We start from the raw sequence: 23790 nt of genomic DNA, 5'->3' as shown, positions 1-23790 counted from the left end.
CGTGATTTATAGCCCTAAATGCATTATATTGATGATCAAATACAGTTTGATAGCGATCGGCGCCAGATAAAAAATGTCAAATGGACGTGCTTCTAGAAGTTACTACTCATCATCTGATGTTGACCGGATGGGGGGGGGGGGGGGGGGGGGTCGTTTATAATTCCGTGGCCAACGTTAGATGATTCATGTAGTGTGGGTGATATGATCATCAGAGCAGTTTGTATCGAACACGGTCATAATAAACGCTGAAACTTACCCCAGTCTCCTCGGGCCGTTGGGCGATGAGCGTGGAGCAAAAAGATTGCTATTATGGGATGTTGAAATATGCGATGCATTTCCAGGTTGTATAATAGTATACGTCCAAATCATGTTGTTTATCGAGTTATTGGTAACGGATCGCTATCCATTGTGTCGAGCTCGAGTCCCGGGAGCTATAGCGAGTGGTCGGACCGAATTTGGATGAGCACCAGTTTCCGTTTCCGGTTTGCTGTTTGGGCGATCCGCCGATCGGCCACCAGATGGCGCTCCTGAACCGTTGGAGAGTTGAGAGGAGATCAACAGTAGATCTCAAGTCTCCGCGGGAGAAATATGATTGCCATCACAGATTTTTGAAATATTGATCTCAATGACATGTTACGGCGTCATTGGCAGATTAAGCATGGCGAGCAATGACGTGTGACGGCGTCCTTGGCGATTAAAGGGTTAATAAAGTAATGTCATCACATTGGAAAAATCATGTTATGTATGTTGAAAAAAATAAAACGGATTTCATATGGCTCTAGGGGTGGTAGGCCCCCCAAAACTACTAGTGTTGTTGCGGGGTGCGCGTGTCACGGATACGTGGTGTCAACAGTGTCGTCATAAATGTGCGCAGTAAGGCGGTTGTTAGTATCGGTGCATGTCACTACACTGAGCTGAAATGAAATGATTGCACATAAATTAGGTAAATAAATATTAACAATATTACAACACATAAATTAACTTATTTACAATTATACATACAGTGACAACACACATATGAACTATTTACAATACAGGGAGAGTGTTTCCCACAGGATTTTGTGAGATTGTGGTGGGTGAACCTCGGACCCGAGTCTAGGGCAGTGGTTCTCAATCCTCTCCTCGAAGCACCCCAGCCGTTCCATGTATTTGTTAAATTCCACCACCAGTACACCTGATTCAACTAATAAAGGGCCTGTTAAGTTGAATCAGGTGTGCTGGTGGTGGAATTGAACAAATACATGGAACGGCTGGGGTGCTTCGAGGAGAGGATTGGGAAGCACTGCTCTAGGGAGGTCCGGGGCATGCTCCGCTGTAATTGTTTTTTTTTGTACATTTAAAAGTTAAATGCATCAATCCGGTGCACTTTGAGAGCAAAATAAAGAGGCCAGATCTATGATGAACTTTGTGCTCAAAACACAAAATCGATTAGACTAGAGCATACATTTGAGCCATCAAAGAAATGAAACAAAAGTGGTTACCTGTGTTGAACTGGTTTATTTTTTAGAAAATAAAAAAATATACTGGATTACTATTACGACTACTACCACTGCCAATACTACTGATACATCCCTATTGGCAATGTATCAGTCTAGGTAATTAATGGGAAACACTGAGGGAGGCACATACAACACTCATACCTATTTACAACCAGTGTCAGAGCGAGCGCACTCAAGTTGTTCGGAAATTCTGAGTGCACACTGGACGCTCTGACCAAAGAGTCAGTTTATCAGAGCGGAGCAGATTTTCAGAGTGAATTTATTAACTCACAAACCTGTTCCACCCGACGGGACCGGTACCGGTCCCGAAATGCCATCTGGTCATTAATCAATATTTTTTTGACTGTTGTATAAAATTAGTATTAACATCACTAACATGTCACAACTAGGGATGGGTACCGAATTCGGTACTTTTGAGGCACCGAACCGAAACACGTCGGTACTACCGAGTATCTAATCAAGTGGGAAACCGAATTTTTTTTTTCTTTTTTCTTTTCATGTCAACGTTCACGTTATTTGAAGTTTGGATTTTTTTTTACAACTGAGGTAGGTAAATTAAATTTCTTGAGACTAAAGTACCGAAAAAGGGTACCGTTGGGTACCGGTATCGATTCACAGGTACCGGTACCGGTATCGGTTCAAATGTGAAAGGTACCCATCCCTAGTCACAACAGCATGTAGAATGTATATTATCATCAATACGTTAGTTTAGCAATAGGTTAAAAGTGTCATTAGATAGATTTAACTTTTCGATTTGGACAAGTCTAGTCGCGAGGGCAGTTCGTTTCTCCTCCCTATTGTTAGCATGTAGCAACAATTAGATCTGAAATTAGTTTCAAAATGGTTGCACTGTGGTGAAAATAAAAAAGTACAGTAAATGACAGTAGATATCATTATCTGTTCTTATGCACGCCTGGTGATACTAAATCCAAATTGAACTCGGGCATTTGAAAGATAATATATGTATATATATTAGGGCTGACCCCTATTAGTCGAATAATCGGTCGAAAGGAGCTGTAGTCGACTGCCAACCTCTTAGTCGAATTATTTTTTAATTTTGTTTAATTTTACCATTCTTTCCAAAAGAAAAGAGGCCTAGAAGCGTGGCTAATGCTAATGGCATGCATACCAGAGGCTAACTGCCTAAGAAAACAGGCACAGAAAGAGGATTTCACCCATCTAATGAACACACTAGACTAGACAAATATCAAGATGTATCCATCAGTGGACCAATTGCATGCTTTTGCAGAGGACAAGAAGCCTTCAGTCGACTCCATCAGACATTAAGCACCCCCCACAGCCCAAATGGAATGATAAAAAAATAAAAAATTATATATATATATATTTTTTTTGTCGACTAACGGCAGATTTTGGCCAATCATAGTCGACTATCCAAATCCTTAGTCGGGACAGCCCTAATATATATATAAATGTGCGAATTGGCTATAATAAGGTAATTTATAAGACTCCTATTCTATATTCTATAATAATATTTCAAATTGCATTGGTCCGGATGGGAGAATGCAGTACTGTATCTACAGAACCTTCTTTAAAAAAAATCTTTTTTTACCTTCTCTTTCTCCTATTTTTCTCTGATTTTCTCCCCATCCCAATTTAGTCGTTGTGCCAATTCCCCCCCTCCCCTACCTGGTTGTTGTACGCATGTTCTCCCACGAGTCGCTACAAGGGTGTCCTGATGTCGAACGCACGCTTCCTCCGAGACATGCGCCGTCAAGCCAGTGACTCTCTTTTCACTTGGCAGCGAGGACTCTCATTGGTGGAGTGTAACACGTGGGAGGGCACGCTATCTCCACCAAGTCCTGCCCCTGCTTAGCAAGCGCCGAGACCTGACCTGTAGGCGTCGCTGTCCACAACGCCAGATTCCCACCTGCCAGCTTTCCCACCCCCTAATACTGCCAATTGTATTAGTATGAACGGCCAGCCAAGCTGGTAGCAACGCTGAGAGCTGGGCTCGAACCCAGCGTCTCCTGCGTTGGTGACGAGCGCAATCTCAGCTACGCCACCTGACCGCCCAGAACCTTCTGTTTAATCATCTTCCCTTTATTAATTTCCTTAAAAAATTTTGTACACATGATTTCAAGAAGGTACTGAACGAGATCAGTGGCAGTTTTTTATGTTTGGTCATTATTAGCATGGTGTTATTCAGGGCTTGACATTAACTTTTTCGGACAAGTGGCTCAGATATTTTACTTGTCCGAAAGCTAAACTTACTTGTCCAAAATGTACTTGTGAAAATAAAGGCCTATTCATTTTTTTTTTTAAACAGACAAGAGATTTGGACAATTATTATGATTTAATAGCTTAAACACAGTGTGTGTGCATTTGTGTGTGTGGGGTATATACTTTATGATCAGTCCTCCAGCTCATCTTCACTCCCCATCAGCACCAGCTCATCTTTCTCATCTCCCCTCTCTCTTGGCGACCAGGGGTTAAACCCTGGTCTACGCCTATAGTTGTATAGTTGTTATTGCCATAAATAACACAACCATTCAAATAAATAATTGTATTTTTATTTGAAATTATTTCTTTTAACAATAGGCACATTCGATCAACAGGTAACAACAAAAAATCTACTTTTATTAAACATTATATTAAACATTCTGATATTTCACGGGTCTCGTGCCACTGTCAGTGTCAACTAAGCGAGCACTCAGAAGATGCTCGCCGTTTGTCCAGGACAAGTAATATTGACGTACAGAGATTGAGAGTTTCCAGTGTGACACTGTGAGACAGGCACTTTCTGATCAGATGGAGTAACGTTACTATTCGTTTTTCAGGGTTTGTACACCTTTTCCAAAGCAAAATGCAAGCACTTTTCAAGCATTTCCCAAGGTGCATTTTCAAGATTTTCCAGCATCTTATGCGGCTGTGGTAAATTAAATATTTACTAGCTAACAATATACTCGTTATCACCATACATAACGCTTATATTGAAACACGTTGACATTAGGGCCGTTCTTTCAACCTAAAAGTGCACTTTCTTAGTTTCTTCAACCTCGAACCTAAATTCCTTAGCAACCCGCGTTACCAAGTAAACAAATCACGGAACGATAGCCAGTTAGCCTGCAGCATCCTAGTACTAGTAACGTTAGCTCCCGGAACGATAGCCAGTTAGCCCGCAGCATTCTAGTACTAGTAACGTTAGCTCCCGGAACGATAGCCAGTTAGCCCGGTATCTCACTTGAATCGATACTCGGTAGTACCAACGTGTTTCGGTTCGGTACCTCAAAAGTACCGAATTCGGTACCCATCCCTAGATATGAATGAGTAATGCTTGCTATGTTCGGGTAAATACGCTGATGTTATTGAATGTGTAACTATATAACGTTAATGCCACAAAACGAATGCCTTTGTTAACACTATGATCGCCGGGGACGAGTTAAGACGTCATTCCTAGCCATGCTCATTCTGCCGAAGACGCCGTAACTCGTCTTTGATGTCAATATTTCAAAAATCTGTGATCGAAATCATATTTCCCCTCCGGAGCCCTGAGACACACTGCAAAGCTCCACTCAACTTTCTAGCGGTTCAAGAGCGCCATCTGGTGGCCGATCGGCAGATCGCCAACCGGAAATGAGCCTTTGAACCGGTAGTGCTCATCCATATGTGGTCCGGGCACTCGCTATCGTTAGAGAGACTCCGTCTTGACACAGTGAACATCGATCGGTGCAAATAACTCGAAAAAACAACATGATTTGGACGTATATACTATTATACAACCTGGAAATGGATCGGGCATTTCTCCATCCCATAATAGAAAAAATTCTGTTCCACGCTCATCTGCCAGCGGCGCGAGGAAGCCACGGTAAGATTCAGCGTTATATTCTAACGTGTTCCATATAAACTGCTATGATGAACATATGACCCACTCTGGATGAATCATCTAACGCTGCCCACGGAATTATAAACGGCCCCCCGCCCATCATCAGATGATATGTAGTAACTTCTAGAACCACATCCAGTTGACATTTTTTATCTCGCACAGATTCCTACCAAACTGTATTTGATCATCAATATAATGCATTTAGGGCTATAAATCACGTTCTGAAGAAAGCTGCAGAAAACGATAAAAACATACTTATACTTTAGACCATATTTTAGTATGAATATGTGAATGAAAAAGTTTAACGTTGCTACACCCTGAACAATACATATAGGACATTGAATGGGCCATAATAATGGCAATTTAGCAATAGAATTAAAAAAGTTATAGCCCTGCAAAGAAGGGGAACTTCTCCATAGACAAATAGAGATGGCGAGGGATGGTAAATTATAAATTTAACCCATGGCGATCAAAGTGTTAATCATAAGTAGTAACTTTGATGCAGTAGCGTGTGTGTGTGGGGGTGGCGTTGTGCAGGTCGCTTGACTGAAACTTTTTTCAAAGTTTTAATGTGTGGGCCAGATTGACGCGACACAAATTGATGGATATTTATCGGCTACTGCCATAGGCACATTTGAGCTTATCGGCCGATAGGCCGATGGCAGTCAACAAGGCACTTGTCGGCCGATACCCGACCGATATATCGGTGCACCTAGGGCTGGGCGATAAAACGATAACGATAATTATCGCGATAAATTATTTCCTCGAAATAAACATGAAACGTGGTCGCAAAGTTTCGATATATCGATTTCCCAAGCTTGGATATCAGCACACGCACTAACAACCAATCAGGAAAAAAGCTACGCTACGTGATGACGCGCTTACGCACCACAGCTCCAGATGTGCTACCGTTTTGGTTTCGATTTCCGAGGAGATTAGTTTAGCAACTTTAGTTAGGAAAATGCATGAAAATTCCAGTGAAGGAGATGGCGACAGCGAAGGAGATGACAACCCTACGCCTACGGCCACCGCAAGCCTTAGCGCCTCAAATGTAGAGGAAATTGTTAATAAGAAAGGTGTTTCGACGTTGGCAGTATGGACACATTTTGGCTTTTTAAAGTCGGACAAAAATCGGAGCAGCATTCGCTGCAAACTCTGTCGACGACCGGTGCTAACAAAAACGGGGAACACAACAAACATGTTCTATCACCTAAAAGTTTATCACTCATTAGAGTACACTGAATGCAAACGCATTCAGTCGGAAAGGAGTGGTGGCGTCAGCCGACAGCCACGAACAAGAACCATTGAAGTTCGTGCTGCGCCTGGAACTGATGCAACTACCTATGCCATCCGGACTACTAAATAGCCATCCGGACACATGCTATTTGAAATATTATTATAGAATATAGAATACCATAGGCCTATAAATGGCCTTATAGCCAACTAAATTTGGATGCAGCAAGAACAGTCCGTGAATGAAATCTACACAGTTCCATTCTTATAATGCATATGATCCAGTGGCGGTCGGTTGCCCCCTGGTGGAATATAATAATCTATGCACTGGGCCCGGGGCGCATGAACACTTAAGGTAACCTACTTGCGTTCAGCGTTTCTCTGATTGGCCACGACGCCCATGTGACCGCGGCAGAGAGGCAGAGCGGTAGAGCGGAAATAGGCTGCTGCTCCGGCGAAAGAAAGACAGGCATTCTATTGCCATGCTCTGCGACAAACTCTAACCTTAACCAACTCCGAAAGAATGCCTAAACTTAACCGGCGAAAGAAAGACAGACGCTAGTTACGTTTATATAAAGAGGCGATAAATTAATTAAACGAAAAAAAAAAAAAAAAAAAAAACGTCGATGTTAAAACAGGGGGGATTGCGTATGCATAATGCTGCGGCAACCTGCGCGCCTCTGCCGCTCTGGCGCAGCCGTGTCGCCGCGGGGGCGTGGTCACGTGGGACACTGAACGCAAGTAGGTTACCTTAAGTGTTCAGACGCCCGGGGCGGTTACTGCGTTAGAAGAAGGTGCGCGGACTGATGACGACATCAACTCGAGACGAGACATTCAGTTGTTTTGGCGGTCGGAAATCACCCATAATCACAAGAAACATTCATTCAGACAGTACAGTTGGATCTAACAAAATGGATTTATATGGACACATTCATGGAGAATTCAAGCCTGGACCACAAAGCTTCTCAAAGGGTTGGCTCGACACGCGACGGCTCTCCAACTCGTCTCGTAGTGACGTCTTCGTTCTACTGCAGCAAAAAAAGTTACTATCTATTAATAGCCCGCCGGTGCCGGGCATAAGAAGTTAATTAAACTTGACAGAAATAATTATTTCATGTATATTATCGACGATAATTATCGATAGAGTGATATGAAAATTATTTTATCGCGATAACGTTTTTGGCCATGATATCGCCCAGCCCTAGTGCACCCCTAATGAAAACCGATTTATGTATAACTTAGCTAGCCCGCCGACGTTACTGTGATTAAAGCAAACTTTAATAAAAAAATATTATTGCCCCGCCAAGGCAATGGTAGGGGAAATACTTTCAAGCATTTCGATTCCACCTTCCAATGAGAATTGATCAAGTGAGCAGTAATGGACATATAGCGCTGCAAATTAACACTTGACCACATGTCTGTGGTGCATGATAGAACTATCCCTGACTAGGGATGGGTACGGAATTCGGTACTTTTGAGGTACCGAACCGAAACACGTCGGTACTACCGAGTATCGATTCAAGTGAGATAGATATTTTTTCCCCCTTCATGTGCACAATATATGCTTACCTAGGATTTGACTTGATTCAACAACAAAGCAGTCGGAGCAATGGCAAGCCGAAAACGGTCGAAATTGTAGTTATTTGAAGTTTGGATTTATTTTTTCACGACTGAGGTAGGTAAATAAAATTTCTTGAGACTAAAGTACTGAAAAAAGGTACCGTTGGGTACCGGTATCGATTCACAGGTACCGGTACCGTATCGGTTCAAATGTGAAAGGTACCCATCCCTATCCCTGACTGCCTTTTTCACATTGTACATAATGTTCTGTGGTGGTAAGTCATATTGCAAATCCAATGTGTTGCTTAAACCTTGACTAAACCTTTTCTGTTGGCGATTGTTCTGTTAGAATATAGACTCTGTAGGACGAGTCAGTTCAGTGTAAAAGCAAAAAAGGGACGAGTAAACAATCGGTTTCCTCGTTCTTGAACATAACATTCATAACAGGCGTTGCATAATTGAATATCGTTATTGGGGACACTATCACAATTATCATGATATTGTCCCATCGCACATGTAGCCTACCAAAAGGTAGTCTAGGCATAGAGCTGGACAAACACTATACTAGAGTATGTGAGCAGAGTGGGGAGCATGACCTGAGCGAGGAGCACAGTTTAATATCCGTCGCTCAAAACTGCTCTAGGTCGCAAATTCGCCCCATTCTGCTCATGATGTTGCATTGCCAAAGCCCATTCAGTATTAGGCTATTGTGGTTAAACATTTATTGAAAAGTTACTAGTTTATTAAATCTTCAAATCGACACTTTGCCCACCCTTTACGTTTCACTTTCGAGATGAGAAGGACAGAGACCTGGTTCACTGCTCCTTGGGAAATGCGCATGTGCACATTCTGCATCTTTCCATTATTATCCTAATATCCTAATACTAAACAGGCTTTGGCAATGCAACATCATGAGCAGAAATGTGCGAATTTTAGCAGCCTTGAGCAGTTTCGATTACCAGCCTGCAATAAATAGTTTCCATGGTAACAATAAAGACGCTTGCAAGCTGTGCACAGTGCCATCGTCACATAATGTTGTTCTGATTGGTTTGGAGGTAGCCACAATTTAAATGACTTTGAATGAATGGGAGGCCAAACTACCAATGGTTGCCATCACAATTCATTTGACACTGCTACATTTAAAAATACACTCCTAAAGCAGGTTACTTTACTTTAAACCAGTTCAGACAAACCACACACACACAGCACTGAACATTTTAGGCAAATTATTTTAGGGTTGAAAAAGCAAAGCACCCAACTAAAGACTGAATAGGCACTCAAGAGGTGGTGCTTTATGGGAACATCCATTTCAAACCCAGGAAGTGACAAGCTCCAGATGGTCCAACAGACTGGACTGATTTATACCTCTCACTAATTCAACCTACAAAACAAACCAATCCATGATACAAAAGGGAAACTTTGTCTTTTAAGTTGTAACATCAATGGCAAACGTTATGGTTTAAAAGACTGTGAAGCTGGCCTAATCTTTAGGTCATTATAATTTGATGAAACCTTTATGGTCTACCTCATACCCAGTCTGAACTATAAGATATGTTATCCAACATACAGGATTAGCATCAGACATGTCAAAACAGAATGTCATTCTGAAATAAAGCCTAACAGCCTGATGAAAATAAAATGAAGTCTTTTTTTTTATCCACTTTTTCTCCTCATTTTCTATTTGTTCTCCCATCCCAATTTCGCCTCGCCAATTCTCCCTTCAATTCTCCCCTCCCCTGTCTCGAACGTTGCTAGACTATGCCTCCCACTGGTCGGCTGCAGTGAGGACCAAGCCTTGCATCACGTGTCCCCTCCGGTACACGAGGAGGCAGCTGTCGCATCTTTTCACCTGAACAGTGCAATCTCTCAGTGGCGAGGAGTAACGCGTGGGAGGCTCACGCTGCCGCCGATACTTCCTGATTCTGCTGTACAGGCGCACCAACCGACCTGTAGGAGTCGCTGTCCACAACGTCCAATCCCCACCCACCGGCTTTCCCACCCTCTAACACTGCCAATTGTGTTAGTATGACAACTGGCCAAGCCGGTAGCAACGCGAGAGCTGGGCTTGATACCAGCATCTCCTGCGTTAGTGGCGAGCGCCTTGCCCACTGCGCCACTCAGCCGCCTAAAAATAAAATGAAGTCTGTGAAGAAAGAGGAGCTCTGTTCGAGCATCCCTGTAGGTGAGACTCATTTATATTCAGACAATTTAGGCTGCACGATTGCGATATAATAAATAAATGGTGTCATGAGTCTACTTGCGTGGTTATCAAGGAAAATGCATTGATTTCTCAACCACATAACCACAATCGATTTTTATATGGAAAAAAATAGGGCTGTCAATATTAACACTAATGTAACTTGTTCCAATTACATTTTAAAATCTAAACAATTAATCACGTTACCGTTTTTGACTACCGGTTACTCCCAGGTGGCTGGTGGCATGTTTGTTTACATTCCTGAATCACATGCGCCACAGGGAGGATTGTACCGCGACCAGACATCCTCGGAATGTATTATTTCATAATACAACGTCTCCAAATGGACTTTGAGTTCACATTTTATTTTGTTTTATTTGTTTTATTAAACCAAGGTGTATGCAGTGATGAACAGTCTTTCCCAGCGGAAGGTCGAGCTACACGCTTTGCTTGCTAACGTTAACAGTGTTGATGAGAAGAAGCTGTCTGCCAACAACAATGCTGTTTCTTGAATTTATTCTTGAATTTATTTACTAAATGGATTATCATTCAAATGTTATTGAAGAATCCTGTGGCCAGTAAGTACGTACTACGTACGTATAACTTTTCCTAACCATTTTGAGACCGCAGCTACATTATGTGCGCAAATATAATGCGTATATTGGAATGAACTCCAACAGTCCTTAACTCATTCAGCGCCAATAACGAGTAAAGTCGTTTTTAGATCCTTTGATCTCTTCCCTCTGATCCCCATTCTAAATCATCATCAGGATCATTCTAGCCGTCCCTGGCTCGTTTGCCTACATTGGAATTGCAATGCCCATCGAATATCACCAGGTGGCAGTATCGCCTACCTTTGAACTGGAATGGCTTGGCGTGTATATACCGGGGCAGCGGTGGCCTAAAGGTTAGAGAAGCGTGTTTGTGACCGGAAGGTCGCCGGTTCGAACCCCCGGACCGGCAGGAAAAATCTGGGCTGGGGAAGTGAATGAATAACTCTCTCCCATACCCTTAACACCAACTGCTGCAGTGCCCTTGTACAAGGCACTAAACCCCCAACTGCTCCAGTGGAGTTGCTCAGTGGCCAACAGTGTCAGACTGTGGTTGTACTGGGCAGCTCCCAGGTGTGAATGGAACTGTGTGAATGTGAAGCAGGGCGTAGCTGAAAAAGAGCATCTGTGCTCAGCGAACCTACCCTGGGTAAATAAAGGTTAGATAAAATAAAATAAAAATATACGTTTTCCTTTCTTTTTGGTAAGGGCTCCTCCAACTGCTTGAACAGAGATTCACATCGACCGCCTCGAAATTCTGTTGGCGAAGCGTATTTCCCATCGAAACGTGTATAGACATAGACACTGGTAATCGCGATGGCGATACGATCACTTGGAATTATTCTTTTTGGAATACCTTCTGGCTAAGGTAAGGTATATTCTATGTCTATTTTACCGAACGTGAAACATCTTTTTCTAACGATCACAGTTTTGTGTTTTACCGGACGTAAAACATGCTCAACAAACACGATCATGGTTTTGAGTAAAAACGACCCCCTCCCCTTAATGATTTTGTGGGGTTTCAGGGGATAACCAGAACGGTTTGGGCTGATTGCACAGAACGCGTTTTATCTCGCGATTGATGGAAAAAGACTGGATTATCTTGGAAATGCAATGTTTAGCATGTAATAAACAACAAACTACAGTGTAGAAACAAAATCTTTTTTCCATGTTGGACTAGAAGTAGTGTCTGTCAAATGAGCCACACCATTGTCTCCACAGCTATAATACACACACACAGCTCTGCAAACATTGTGAAACACAGCGAAAATTACCATTTTAAGCTGGCCTGAAGCGGCAGAGATGGGCACAGTTTATGGCGCTGAATGAGTTGAATGAATGAATGAATGAATGAATGAAAAAGTTTATTTTTGAACATGTATTTTTTTTTTCTTCTAACAAATGTTTTTTATTTTCCCTTTTTTAACATAAAACTAGACACACAATACATTAACAGTAGAAATCCACGATAAATCACAGGACAATGACCGACATAATAATAACAATAATGACAGTCCAGTACTTAAATCAAAATAAATGTAGATTAAAAGACATACACATAATAAATACAATACAATACACATGCTCTTGCTTGCTCTTCCTCACTCTTTCCTTCTCCTTCCCTTCCCCCCCACCTCCCCCTCAGGACCCCCTCTTGGACTATCCATCCATTATTCCGTTTAACACCAGGGATTAGAAGTTCATATGCTTCTCCACCACATCTAACCAGATTGCTATGCTGGCTTCATTAACACCTCAAATTCGTGCGGTAGATATCTCTAGATAAATCACATCGAGATAGGTAAGAACCCATACCTTCCGACACATTTTATCCGGTTGAATCCAGCGTGATGCTATCAGCTTTTTGGCAGCCGTAAGACCGGACAAAATTAGTCTCTTTACATGTACAGAGGTTGATAACTGAGAAACATCATTCAACAACAATACAGAAGGCAGTACAGGTATGGTCAGAAATAAAAGTTCTGATAATTGAGTGGTTACTTCTTTCCAGAATATCTTAACAGGAGGGCATTCCCACGGTAACGGCAACATCGAGCTGAAGAAGTTAATTCTGGGTAAAACATCCATCTTGACTATTGATGCTCGGGCCTGTACTGAGTTTTTTAGTTTTGACCACCTGCCGAAGTCATTTGTGATCCTATCTAGGAATCCGGTATAATTATACTTCACCGGTTGGCATATAGTGGGGAATATTTCAACTCCAAGACATCTAAAGTGTTCTACCATTGGTATATTTACTGGGAGGGAGGTAGCCTTCGCAGTCACATTAAGTGGAAGGAAGGCCGATTTTGGCCAGTTTATCTTAAATCCCGATAGATTGCCAAAATCATCTATTACCTTGAGAAGATGAGGCAGTGAGGTGGTAGGGTTTTGCATGAACAATATTACATCGTCCGCATATAAACTAATATGATGCTGTGTGCCCTTAATTGAAATCGGCTCTATGGACTGGGATTGTCTTATATACTGTGCCAAAGGCTCTAGGGATAGAGCAAATAGTCCGGGACTAAGAGGACAACCCTGTCTGGACGAACGCGACACAGGGAAGTGTGGGGAGATGAATTTACCTGTTATAATCATGGCCGATGGATCCGTGTATAGTACTTTGATCATATTAATGAATCCATCTCCTAACCCCATCCTTCCAAGTACTGCCCATAAATAAGACCATTCCAACCTGTCAAAGGCCTTTATCGCATCCAAGGATAATACAGCTGTAGGAGGCACGGCATCCTTGCTGGCGTCTATCACATGCAGTAACCGTCTAATATTATCCGTGATCAGGCGGCCTCTTATGAAGCCTGTCTGATCAGGATAAACTAAAGATGTCATATGCTTTTGAAGTCGGATGGCTAGTACCTTAGCGTACAGCTTGAGATCGGTTCCGAGGAGGCTTAAGGGTCTATAACTACCGCATTCTGTGGGGTCTTTGTCTCTTTTAAGGAGGACAGATATGAGTGCCATATTAACGTCCCTGGAGAAGTTCCCCTATTTGATTGAGTATAAAATCATATCAAGTAATAGGGGTCCAATTACATCCCAACATGAGAGGTACAGTTCTGGTGGGATACCATCCCATCCAGGGGCCTTACCACTTTGCAATTCAGATATAGCCTCCCTAAGTTCCTCTAGTGTAATAGGTGCATCTAACTGTTTAGCGTCTTCCTCTGAAAGTTTAGGTAGGTTAATTTGATCAAGAAATTTATCCAGTTTATTATGATCGAAAACCACTTCTGACTCGTACAGGTTGGAGTAAAACGCACTGAAAGTCTCGTTGATTTTTTTGGGGTCTGTAATAACAAGTCCCTGTTGGTCCTTAATAGCAGGGATATCAGCAAATTGTTCATTGGATCGTATCTTCATAGCTAGTAGGTGACTCGGTTTAGAGACATGAAAGTAATAATGTTGTCTTGTACTGCGTATTTGAAATTCAGATTGTTGTCTTAAAATAGAGTTAATCTCTTTTTTAACACTTTAATTTGAGACTCCAATTGACAAGAGTAGTTGCGCTGTAAAGAGGAGAACAACAACGACTGAAGGGTTTCCAGCTCTACCAATTTGGATTGACGTTTCTTGCGGAGGTTGGAGGCAAAGACAGTAGTGTTTCCCTTGACAAAACTCTTTACCGATATCCATAACATTCTGGGGTCTTGTACCGAACCCGCATTAATCTGCAGGAATTCATTTAGTTTATTTTTGAATTGTAGATTGAATTCAGTGTTTTTCAACAGTGTCGAGTTAAAACGCCATCTTGAGGCTTGGGATGTCATTCTACTGAATGAGCCCTTTAGGAGTAAATAGTTGTGATCTGATAGTGCACTGGGTCCCAATTCCACGTCAAAGCTATCAAATAGTCTAGGGGATGCAAAAACATAATCTATTCTAGAAAATGTCTTGTGTCTTGCTGAGAAAAAGGAGTACTCTCGGGCCGTTGGGTTGAGTAATCACCACAGATCATTTACACCGGTGTCCTTGGCCCAAGCCTGTAATGCATTAGAGGCCTGTTTCTGGTCATTGGATGTGGTGAAACTAGATTTATCAATCGAGGGATCCCAGAATCCAGATGGCATTAAAATCCGCACCAGTTATAAATGAATACACAGGAAGATCTAACATTGCTCTAGTGAGTGAAGCGTAGAAATTAGCGTCGTAAAGATTAGGGGCGTAAGCCGCTACCAAAGCAATTTTCCTGTTACAGTAGTTTATTTTAGCAATAGTTGCTTGGCCATCTGCATCAGACCATACGTCCAACAATTTAATATTCAACTTCCGTTTCACGACTATAGCTACACCACGAGATCTAGTTCCAATAGATGAGTAGCTTATGTTTTGATATATTTTATCCGCCAGCTTTACATTGTCAGCCAATAAAAGGTGCGTTTCGCTTAAAAGAGCCACATCAACCTGTTGTCTTTTCATCCATGTAAGCACGCTTTTGCGTTTATGTTGTATATTTAGACCCCCAGTATTCCAAATCAATATATTCAAACTAGCCATAGTCTAAACAGGTTGCAGTATTCCTGTGTGTAATTCGTCTGGAGTAGCAATTCATAATAGATATATATCCAACTATTGAGGTCCTGTTGAGAGCAGAACTTGAGCATGATAACAAACATATAAAATACACATACATATAATCCCCTATTCCCCCTATTCCTATTTCCCTCCCTCCCTTTAAAGTACACCAGTATACCCAAATCGAGCAATTCATCCTTAACTCCCCTATGCAAATTGCCATACGGTTTAAAACGATCAATTCTACCATTAGTAGAATGTCAACAGTGGCTTGGCCACTCTCCCGTTAAATAAAAAGTAGATATAAAATAAAATAAATTAAAAATATGCCTCAAATATCATAGTATATTCACTTAAACCTTATACGAACTTGTGTAAGTTAAAACACACCGAAGAAATAAAAAAGAAAGGCATTGGAACTAAATAAGAGAAACCTCAAAGAGTAGAGTACATTTACTTAAACCTTAAAAGAACTTGGCTAAGTATTAAACATTAAAATAAAGGAATTATAAACAAAAAGTCAAGAGCAATGCATTTAAAGTTAAAGCTTGAGATTCTCCCTTCTGAGTTTAAAACATTGATCTCAAACCATTGACAATCAAGTTGTACATGTTTTAATTGATTGTTATCCTTACTTGTCTTATTGTTGTGATTTTATATGCACTAGAGCTGTCTTAAATACTTCGAAGCTTCGTTCGATGGCACGAGCTTCGAACATAAAAAAAGAAATCGAAGTAAAAAAAAAAAAAAAAAATGCTTCCAATCTTGCGCCTCCATTCCAATAAAAAACGAAAGTAAGCGGCGCCTTCCCGCCTCCATTCCAATGAAACGAAAGTAAGCGGCGCCTCAACTCCACCTCTCTACAACAAGCACGTGGAGATTATCTGTGTTCTTCGACGAAGAAGTCATCAGACGTGTGGTTACACTTTAAAATATGCAAAGACAATGCCCAAAAAGCAGAGTGCCAGATATGCCAGAAGAAAATGGCATATCACAACTCTACAACAACTTTGTCAAATCACCTGAAAAACGTAAGTATTGTTGTACACGATGGCGACGCCACACAAAACATTAATAAGGCTATGCCTATGCTGCTATGACTAATGTGTTACCAACTTACCAAGTTGGCTAATTTAATTGTAATCATCTGCTTTTGTAGGTGCATTGTCTGATATAATTATAAATTAAATATAATATAATTGTTTGCTTGATAGACGAAGGTTGCAACATAATTATGTAATGTCATGTCGTTGGCTGTGAGAGCAGCCCCACTGCACCCAGGCAGCGCAGCCGAGTGAAACCTTGTTGGCTGCGTCACAGTCACAAAAGGGGCTACTCAATTAATTAATCCAATCCACTTTATTTATAGAGCACATTTAAAAACAACAAAGTTTACCAAAGTGCTGTACAAGTCCCACAACATAAGATTAAAAAAAAATATATATATATATATACATACATACATACATATATATATATATTATAAGAAAAAAAAATTCCTCGAAGCTTCGAATTAAAATCGAAGCTCGGCCCCGAAGCTTCGATTGCCAAAAAAAGCTTCGAAGGTCAGCCCTACTTAACACATTGGCTGCCAGAGCCGAGATTTCTCTGGTTTTGGTAGTTTTTTCTTTTATTCGATTTTTTTATTCATTACAAGTCCACAGACCTCGGTGTTGCCATAGGAAATCATTCTGAAATCCCAAAAGTGCAATACCGGTGGCAGTATCTGATTTGACTGTTTTGCTGACATGAATAAGGCACTGATCTGCATATCTCAGCCCCTGGTTGTACTTGTAGTCACCGCCCACAGTCAACCATTCGCTCAACAACAGAGCGAGTGGAAATACTGACACGTCCTCAAACGGGTTGACGTGGCGCGGGTGCCGACAGAGAGAGCAGAGAACGAGAGAGATACGGAGCATTTACACACACGCAGTCTCTCTCTCTCTCTCTGTGTCTACCAGTCGCAGACTGTGTGGGCTGACTGTCACTCAAAGTGCTTATGGGCGGAGCCAGGCCATAACAGCCTGAAATCCTGAGGCTGAAAAATTATGGTTTTGAGTACTTGATTAGAAATATAAAACAATGCATTTAAAAAAATAAAATAAAAACTTACAGATGTCTTCAATAGACTCACAGGAATTGTGTAAAGTTGCCCAAATAGTGCTAGGAATAGCAATGCAGGTCCCCTTTAAGTTCCAGCTGAGAAGTAGGAGCTGGAAAACATAATGGTTCCATAGCCTGAAGTCTTATGTAGTACAGGTCCAAAGTTTATAAAAATCCCACGGAAAATGAATGTTTTACAAAAGGTTTTTGTATTTGTATACCAGTAAAAATTCGGCATGATTATCCAAAATGGCCTCCCATTCATTCAGAGGCTCTCGTCAAAACAATGGGCTTCTTCGTCTTCTTGCGTCACCTGTCCGTCTGTGATCGCTTTTGGAGCTAGCGCTCCTTGGCTACAACGATGGTCAATCATTTTCACCATCAGCGGTGACTGGTCAGTTCAGGACCGCTCACAACCGGATGTGGTCACTCGTCAGAACGTCTTGTCAAATGACGCTCGCTGGATGTTTCGTCTTGTAACTCAAGAATGGAATCACGCCGTCCGATGCTTAAGAGGTTAATTCTGTATGTACACTTGACGTGGCTGTAAATGAGGGAAACCGCAGTTGCCTTTTGAGTTTAAATAACGTGGAACGCACAAAGTCACGGCACTATTCGCCAAACATATAAATTACCGTCCGAAAGATCTATTTGTTGCCATTCGAACGCCACCTCACTACCAAATCTGTGCCTCGGTTCTCGAGTTACATGATGATGACGATATGTCATGCAAGCATCTTTTTACGCAAGCGCCTCAGATGACCACCCCAGACTACCGACGCTCCAGAACTGCCAATCATCCGCTGATAAGGGATCTAGGTGAAAGTTGACGAGCGAAAACCAGAAGTGAATCACACTTGAGAATGAATGGCTGTGGAAATGGATTCGAGAGCTTTTTTTTGGTCACACGATTTACCCGGATCTCTCTCGGATTTTTATAAAATTTGGTCCTGTACTACATAAGACTTCAGGCTATGGATCCGCATTGTTTTCCAGCTTATACCCATTTTCTTTTATACATATTTTTTTATATTGCAAACACTACAGAAACATTTGAGTACACAAGTTCAACTCAAGTTCAGACCTCATTACTCTATTTCATTAGCACTGAAAGTGATTTTCCTTTTTTGCATCAGTAACTATCTTTCGAACGAGACCAGGCTCATGCATGTGCTATAGGGGTGGGGAAGAAATCGATACGTAGTAGTATCGCGATACTTTGCGTGGCGATACTGTATCGATACAGGGACGCCAAGTATCGATATTTAATGATTCATAAAAGAAAATTAAAAAAGAAATTATAAGGAAGTTGCATTGTTCATTTCAATACCTGTAATAGTACAGTAGTCCACACACACACACATGTGCATTCAGTTAAGTTGGAATATGACTGTAATACAAACAGTTCAGTTTGTCAGGTACATGCAACACAGATTACAGTGTTTACATCTGTCTGCTTGAGAAAATACCATGTTCTGCAATAAAAATGATTGAAGTGAGATGAACAGACTGAACTTTATTTTATTAGATAAAAGATGTTGACAGTTTTACTTTGCAGTTGAAAAAAGGTAATAAATAAAATTAGATAATATATATTTTTTGCAATACTCACCGTATCGCGATATATTTAGTATCGCGATACTATCGTATTGTGACGCAAGTATCGCGATAGTATCGTATCGTGAGGTCTCTGGCGATTCCCACCCCTAGCTATAAGTATAAAGTATAAAGCTAAGCTTTGCAAAAAAAGTATGCAGTCCTCAAGGTCAAGTAAAAGAAAATGGCCAGAGGTTAACAGCTCGGATTTGGACATTTAATACAAGATGTTGTGGGCTTTCACTTGCATGCATTCAGCACACACATTTAAAAAAAAAAAAGTGAAATCACAGCCTTTTTTGTGGTTATATAGAGGTTGACATTGCAATTGCGATTTGATTCATTGTGCAGCACTAGACAATGCAAATAGGCTACTCTGTCTAGTTTCTTCAAACGACTGAGCACCAATGAGAGGCTGACTGAGCACCAGTGATAGGCTGACTTCAATTCAATGAGGAATGTAAGCCCATCAGATAAATTAGGCTACTTTATCGTAATGCTGTGTGAATTGGTCAATAATGTATCACCAAACCTCTGAGAAATACTATGCTATGCCAAGAGTGAAAGTGGAAGAATGAAAGGCCATCAAATAGTGATTTTATCTTAACCTCTTAAGCCCTAGCCATATTTTCAGAAAAATTGCCTAAAACTACATACCCAAGTAAATGGAAGATTGCTCCACTTCTACAAGGTCCAGTTGCATGTTCTTGGTATCTAGGGACACCAATACATATTGCATGTATTCACAGTGTCTGAAATATTGTGTCTGTTACTATGCTTGAGTAAATTGTAATGAACCAAAAGGAGAATATATATTTGTTTCATCTTTGAATAACACCATGCTAACATTGACCAGATGTGAAAAACTGCCACTGAGCTAATTTGGCACCTTCTTGAGATCAAGTGTACTAAAATCTAAGCAAATTAATAAAGGGCAGATGATTTTTTTGTAGATACAGTACTAAATTCTGCCCTCCGGACACATGCAATTTGAAATATGAATATAGAATATAGAATATCAGGCCTATAAATTACCTAATTATGGGCAAGTCATACACCTATGGATCGGGCCAAATCTCCTTCTGGATTTAGTACCACTGCGCCGGTTACAGGGCAGCAAAGACTGAATGAAATCTACTGTACATAAGTACAGTTACTTTTCTATAATGTCTATAGCTCCGCCATTTTTCCATGGGATTGCGACGTGTTTTTTTCCCTAGATGTTCACAGAAAGGTAAAGAAACAATATACATTGTATTTTATGGCAATAGCAACCAGGGATTAAAGCAAAAGAAAATCTCCTGACTGAACTTTTTTTCTGGCCAAGTCATTCTTATTTTAACCTCCACTGTATTTTTTTTTTAATAGCGTTAGCGTTTTAAGGGAGCCTACTTGTAGAGCCTACTGTCCCGACTGTGACTATAGTGCCAGGCAGGGGAGCGTGAATGCAAGTCTTGTGGCTAGCTTCTGATTGATGGTGAGCTAGAACCCTTTTCCCATGACTTTGAACGATGAACTAAAAGGCTTGTTATCATACAAACAAGGGACTAAACACGTTTCGCAATTATGCCACAACAACAATGGACAGTCTCCTCCCCACCATTTGTATATATTTTTTACCACCCACCCCCTCCTAATGTACAGTCTCCTCCTCATCATATGTATATATTTACTGTTAGGATCTCTGGGTAACAGCACTGTATATTTGCATATCGTGTGACAAATGTAACAGTACTATATACCTGTAAGTCATGTATGTCCCTATGTCATAAATGTCATGATGTCATGTATGTTGTGTATGTCATAAATGTCACTATGAATTGAAAATGGGGGACCCTGATGATGTAAACAAGACAAACGCCTTTCTCTGGTCTGCATCCCCTTAACAATTGTGTGTATTGCTACTGGATTTACCAGATCCAGAGTGAATGAATGAATGAAAACTTTATTTAATACATGAGACCCTCTTCTTGGGACCAAGTAAGGTTTCGTCGATAATCCAATGTACAGTTACTTACAACCCCCCCCCCCCCCCCATCACACCCACCCAACCACCTCCAATGTACAGTCCCCCCACCTACCCAACATCCACCAGTGTACAATTTCTACGTCAAATGTATATACTCTCTTTTTTTAGACTATTTTTGTATCACAAACAATACTGTATTTGTAAATCTGGTATGTCATAAATGTATAGATGTAGCAGTATTGTCTATCTGTATGTCATATATGTTATGATGAATTGAAAATGGGGGACCCTGATGTAAACTAGACGAAAGTCTTTCTCTGGTCTGCATCCCCTTAACAATTGTATGTATTGAGCTGTACTGTATTGTACCCATTCTGCAATCTGTTAATAACAATCAATATTTAACAGATTGCAGAATGGGTACAATACAGTACAGCTCAACAATACACACAATTGTTAAGGGGATGCAGACCAGAGAAACACGTTCGTCTTGTTTACATCAGGGTCCCCCATTTTAAATTCATAGTGACATACTACAGGTATAGTACTATTACATTTGTGACATATACGATATGCAAATATACAGTACTGTTACCCAGAGATCCTAACAGAGATTATACATATGATGGGGACAGGGAACAAACTTAACTTTTTGACTTACCAGCCATTTGGCTGGTAGATTTTAAAAACTACCAGCCATCCAGATATTTTACCAGCCAAAAATTATAAATAGCTTTTTAGTATATCGCCATGTGTTATTATTACTATATAATACTCTCGTATGCTATTTTCAATTAATATCATAAACAACATAAGGAATATTAGCATAATTTTGAGTGGACTGAAGGAATGAGTCAGCGTTAATAGTTTTAAATGCAAATAATTTATTGCGAATTTATTTACAATATGGAAGCAAAAGAATTAAAGAACATATTAAAACAACTTCAAACAAGATAAACAAATCCATACTTGCCACCTACAAGGCAACAAGGGATGTTAGCAGAGTCTGTAATGCATCCAGTCTTGTATGGAATAATAATATAATAATAGATAATAATAATAATACCGTCCACCCCTAATATAATATAATAATAATCTGGTCAGCAGCCTCCACTGATGTAGCGTGATTCAAACCCCCTCAATGTGCAGTTTCTAGTTAATCAGTTAGTCAGTTACGCAGCCTCCACTGATGTACAGTGACGAGTGAATCTGGTAGTTGGTTTATGACGTTACGAGTTAATCAGTCAGCAGCCTCCACTGATGTTATGACGTTACAAACGCGAAATAACATTATACATTATGCTCCGCGAAATAAAGAGAGCTTATTATTAATCAGTCAGCAGCCTCCACTGATGTTATGACGTTACAAACGCGAAATCACATTATGCTCCGCGAAATAAAGAGAGCTTATTATTAATCAGTCAGCAGCCTCCACTGATGTTATGACGTTACAAACGCGAAATCACATTATGCTCCGCGAAATAAAGAGAGTTTATTATTAATCAGTCAGCAGCCTCCACTGATGTTATGACGTTACAAACGCGAAATCACATTATGCTCCGCGAAATAAAGAGAGCTTATTATTAATCAGTCAGCAGCCTCCACTGATGTTATGACGTTACAAACGCGAAATAACCAGGGTACAAAATATGCCTCCACATATTTGGTCAAATCAAATGCAAAATTAAATATCAGAGCACAATCAAAAACACGATTGCAGGTTTTTTTTGTAGGCTAAAGAACGGATGAAGACAGACCTCGTGTGCGTCTCATGTTACAAACTTGATCTCGTGAGCAGAGCGCATCTCATTTACATTTAAAGGTTCATTGTTTGTAAACATTAGAACGGACACGCGAGACGTGACACACACACACACAGTTTCACTTTAGTTTCAACTCACCACGCCCGCATCCAATAGGTCCAGCTGCAGCCCCGGAGATTGTTCCAGATTGGGCAACTTTCGCCCGCTCCCACAACATTTCTCCCTCCAGCTGGAGGCATCATATTAATGCCGACGCATGCAGTGGATTTTGTTGGCCGCCAGATGGCGCCCAGGCCTTAATTTATGACGGCCAAACATTAAATCTACAAGCCTGTGGCGGTGGGCGTGTGACTATTTTGTACCCTGGATGGGGAAGAGACTGTACATTAGGAGGGGGTACTGTGTAGTAACACGACAATGACAAATGTGTTGTTTCCGTTTTTCTTTTTGAAATAGTTGCGGCACACGCAACAGACAGCCCCCAGTAGCCTAGGTTTCCGTTAGAAAAAAACAAATAATAACGCAAATAACGTTCTGATTAACAAAGGCATTCGTTTTGTGGCATTAACGTTAACTAGATGTATCAACATTCATATGTACATTTATCATACACGGAAAGCGAACGGCGCAAGCACACACACAACAACAACACACGTTGTCGCGTAAATAACGTTCTGATTAACAAAAGGCATTCGTTTTGTGGCATTCACGTTAACTAGATTTATCAATAGCAATATATATGTTTCTTTAGACTAGAATAAGTAAAATGAACTTACTATCTCGGAAAAGTTGCAGCATGTCAGTGTTGTTGAGTCAAGTTTACTCTGGGTCTCGAGTAGAGCTAAATAGCAATGGCCGACATTTCAGAAACTGAAAAGGCAAACGGTCGCTTCCCATTGGTGCTGAGCACAGCGGAGGCGGGTGAAAGCGCTGTAA

General features: G+C 40.9%; 1 protein-coding gene across 2 annotated transcripts in view; it reads right to left on the bottom strand.

Moving 5' to 3' along the window:
* znf609b (zinc finger protein 609b) overlaps positions 1 to 23790 on the bottom strand; it is a 282574-nt gene that overhangs the window by 77663 nt on the left and 181121 nt on the right. The gene's annotated exons all lie outside the window — the stretch shown is intronic.

The sequence above is a fragment of the Notolepis coatsorum genome (genome assembly GCF_963971535.1).
Source record: "Notolepis coatsorum genome assembly, chromosome: 20".
Classification (NCBI taxonomy): Eukaryota; Metazoa; Chordata; class Actinopteri; order Aulopiformes; family Paralepididae; genus Notolepis; species Notolepis coatsorum.
Note: the sequence above shows the minus strand (reverse complement) of the source record. Positions and strands in the feature narration are given on the sequence as shown.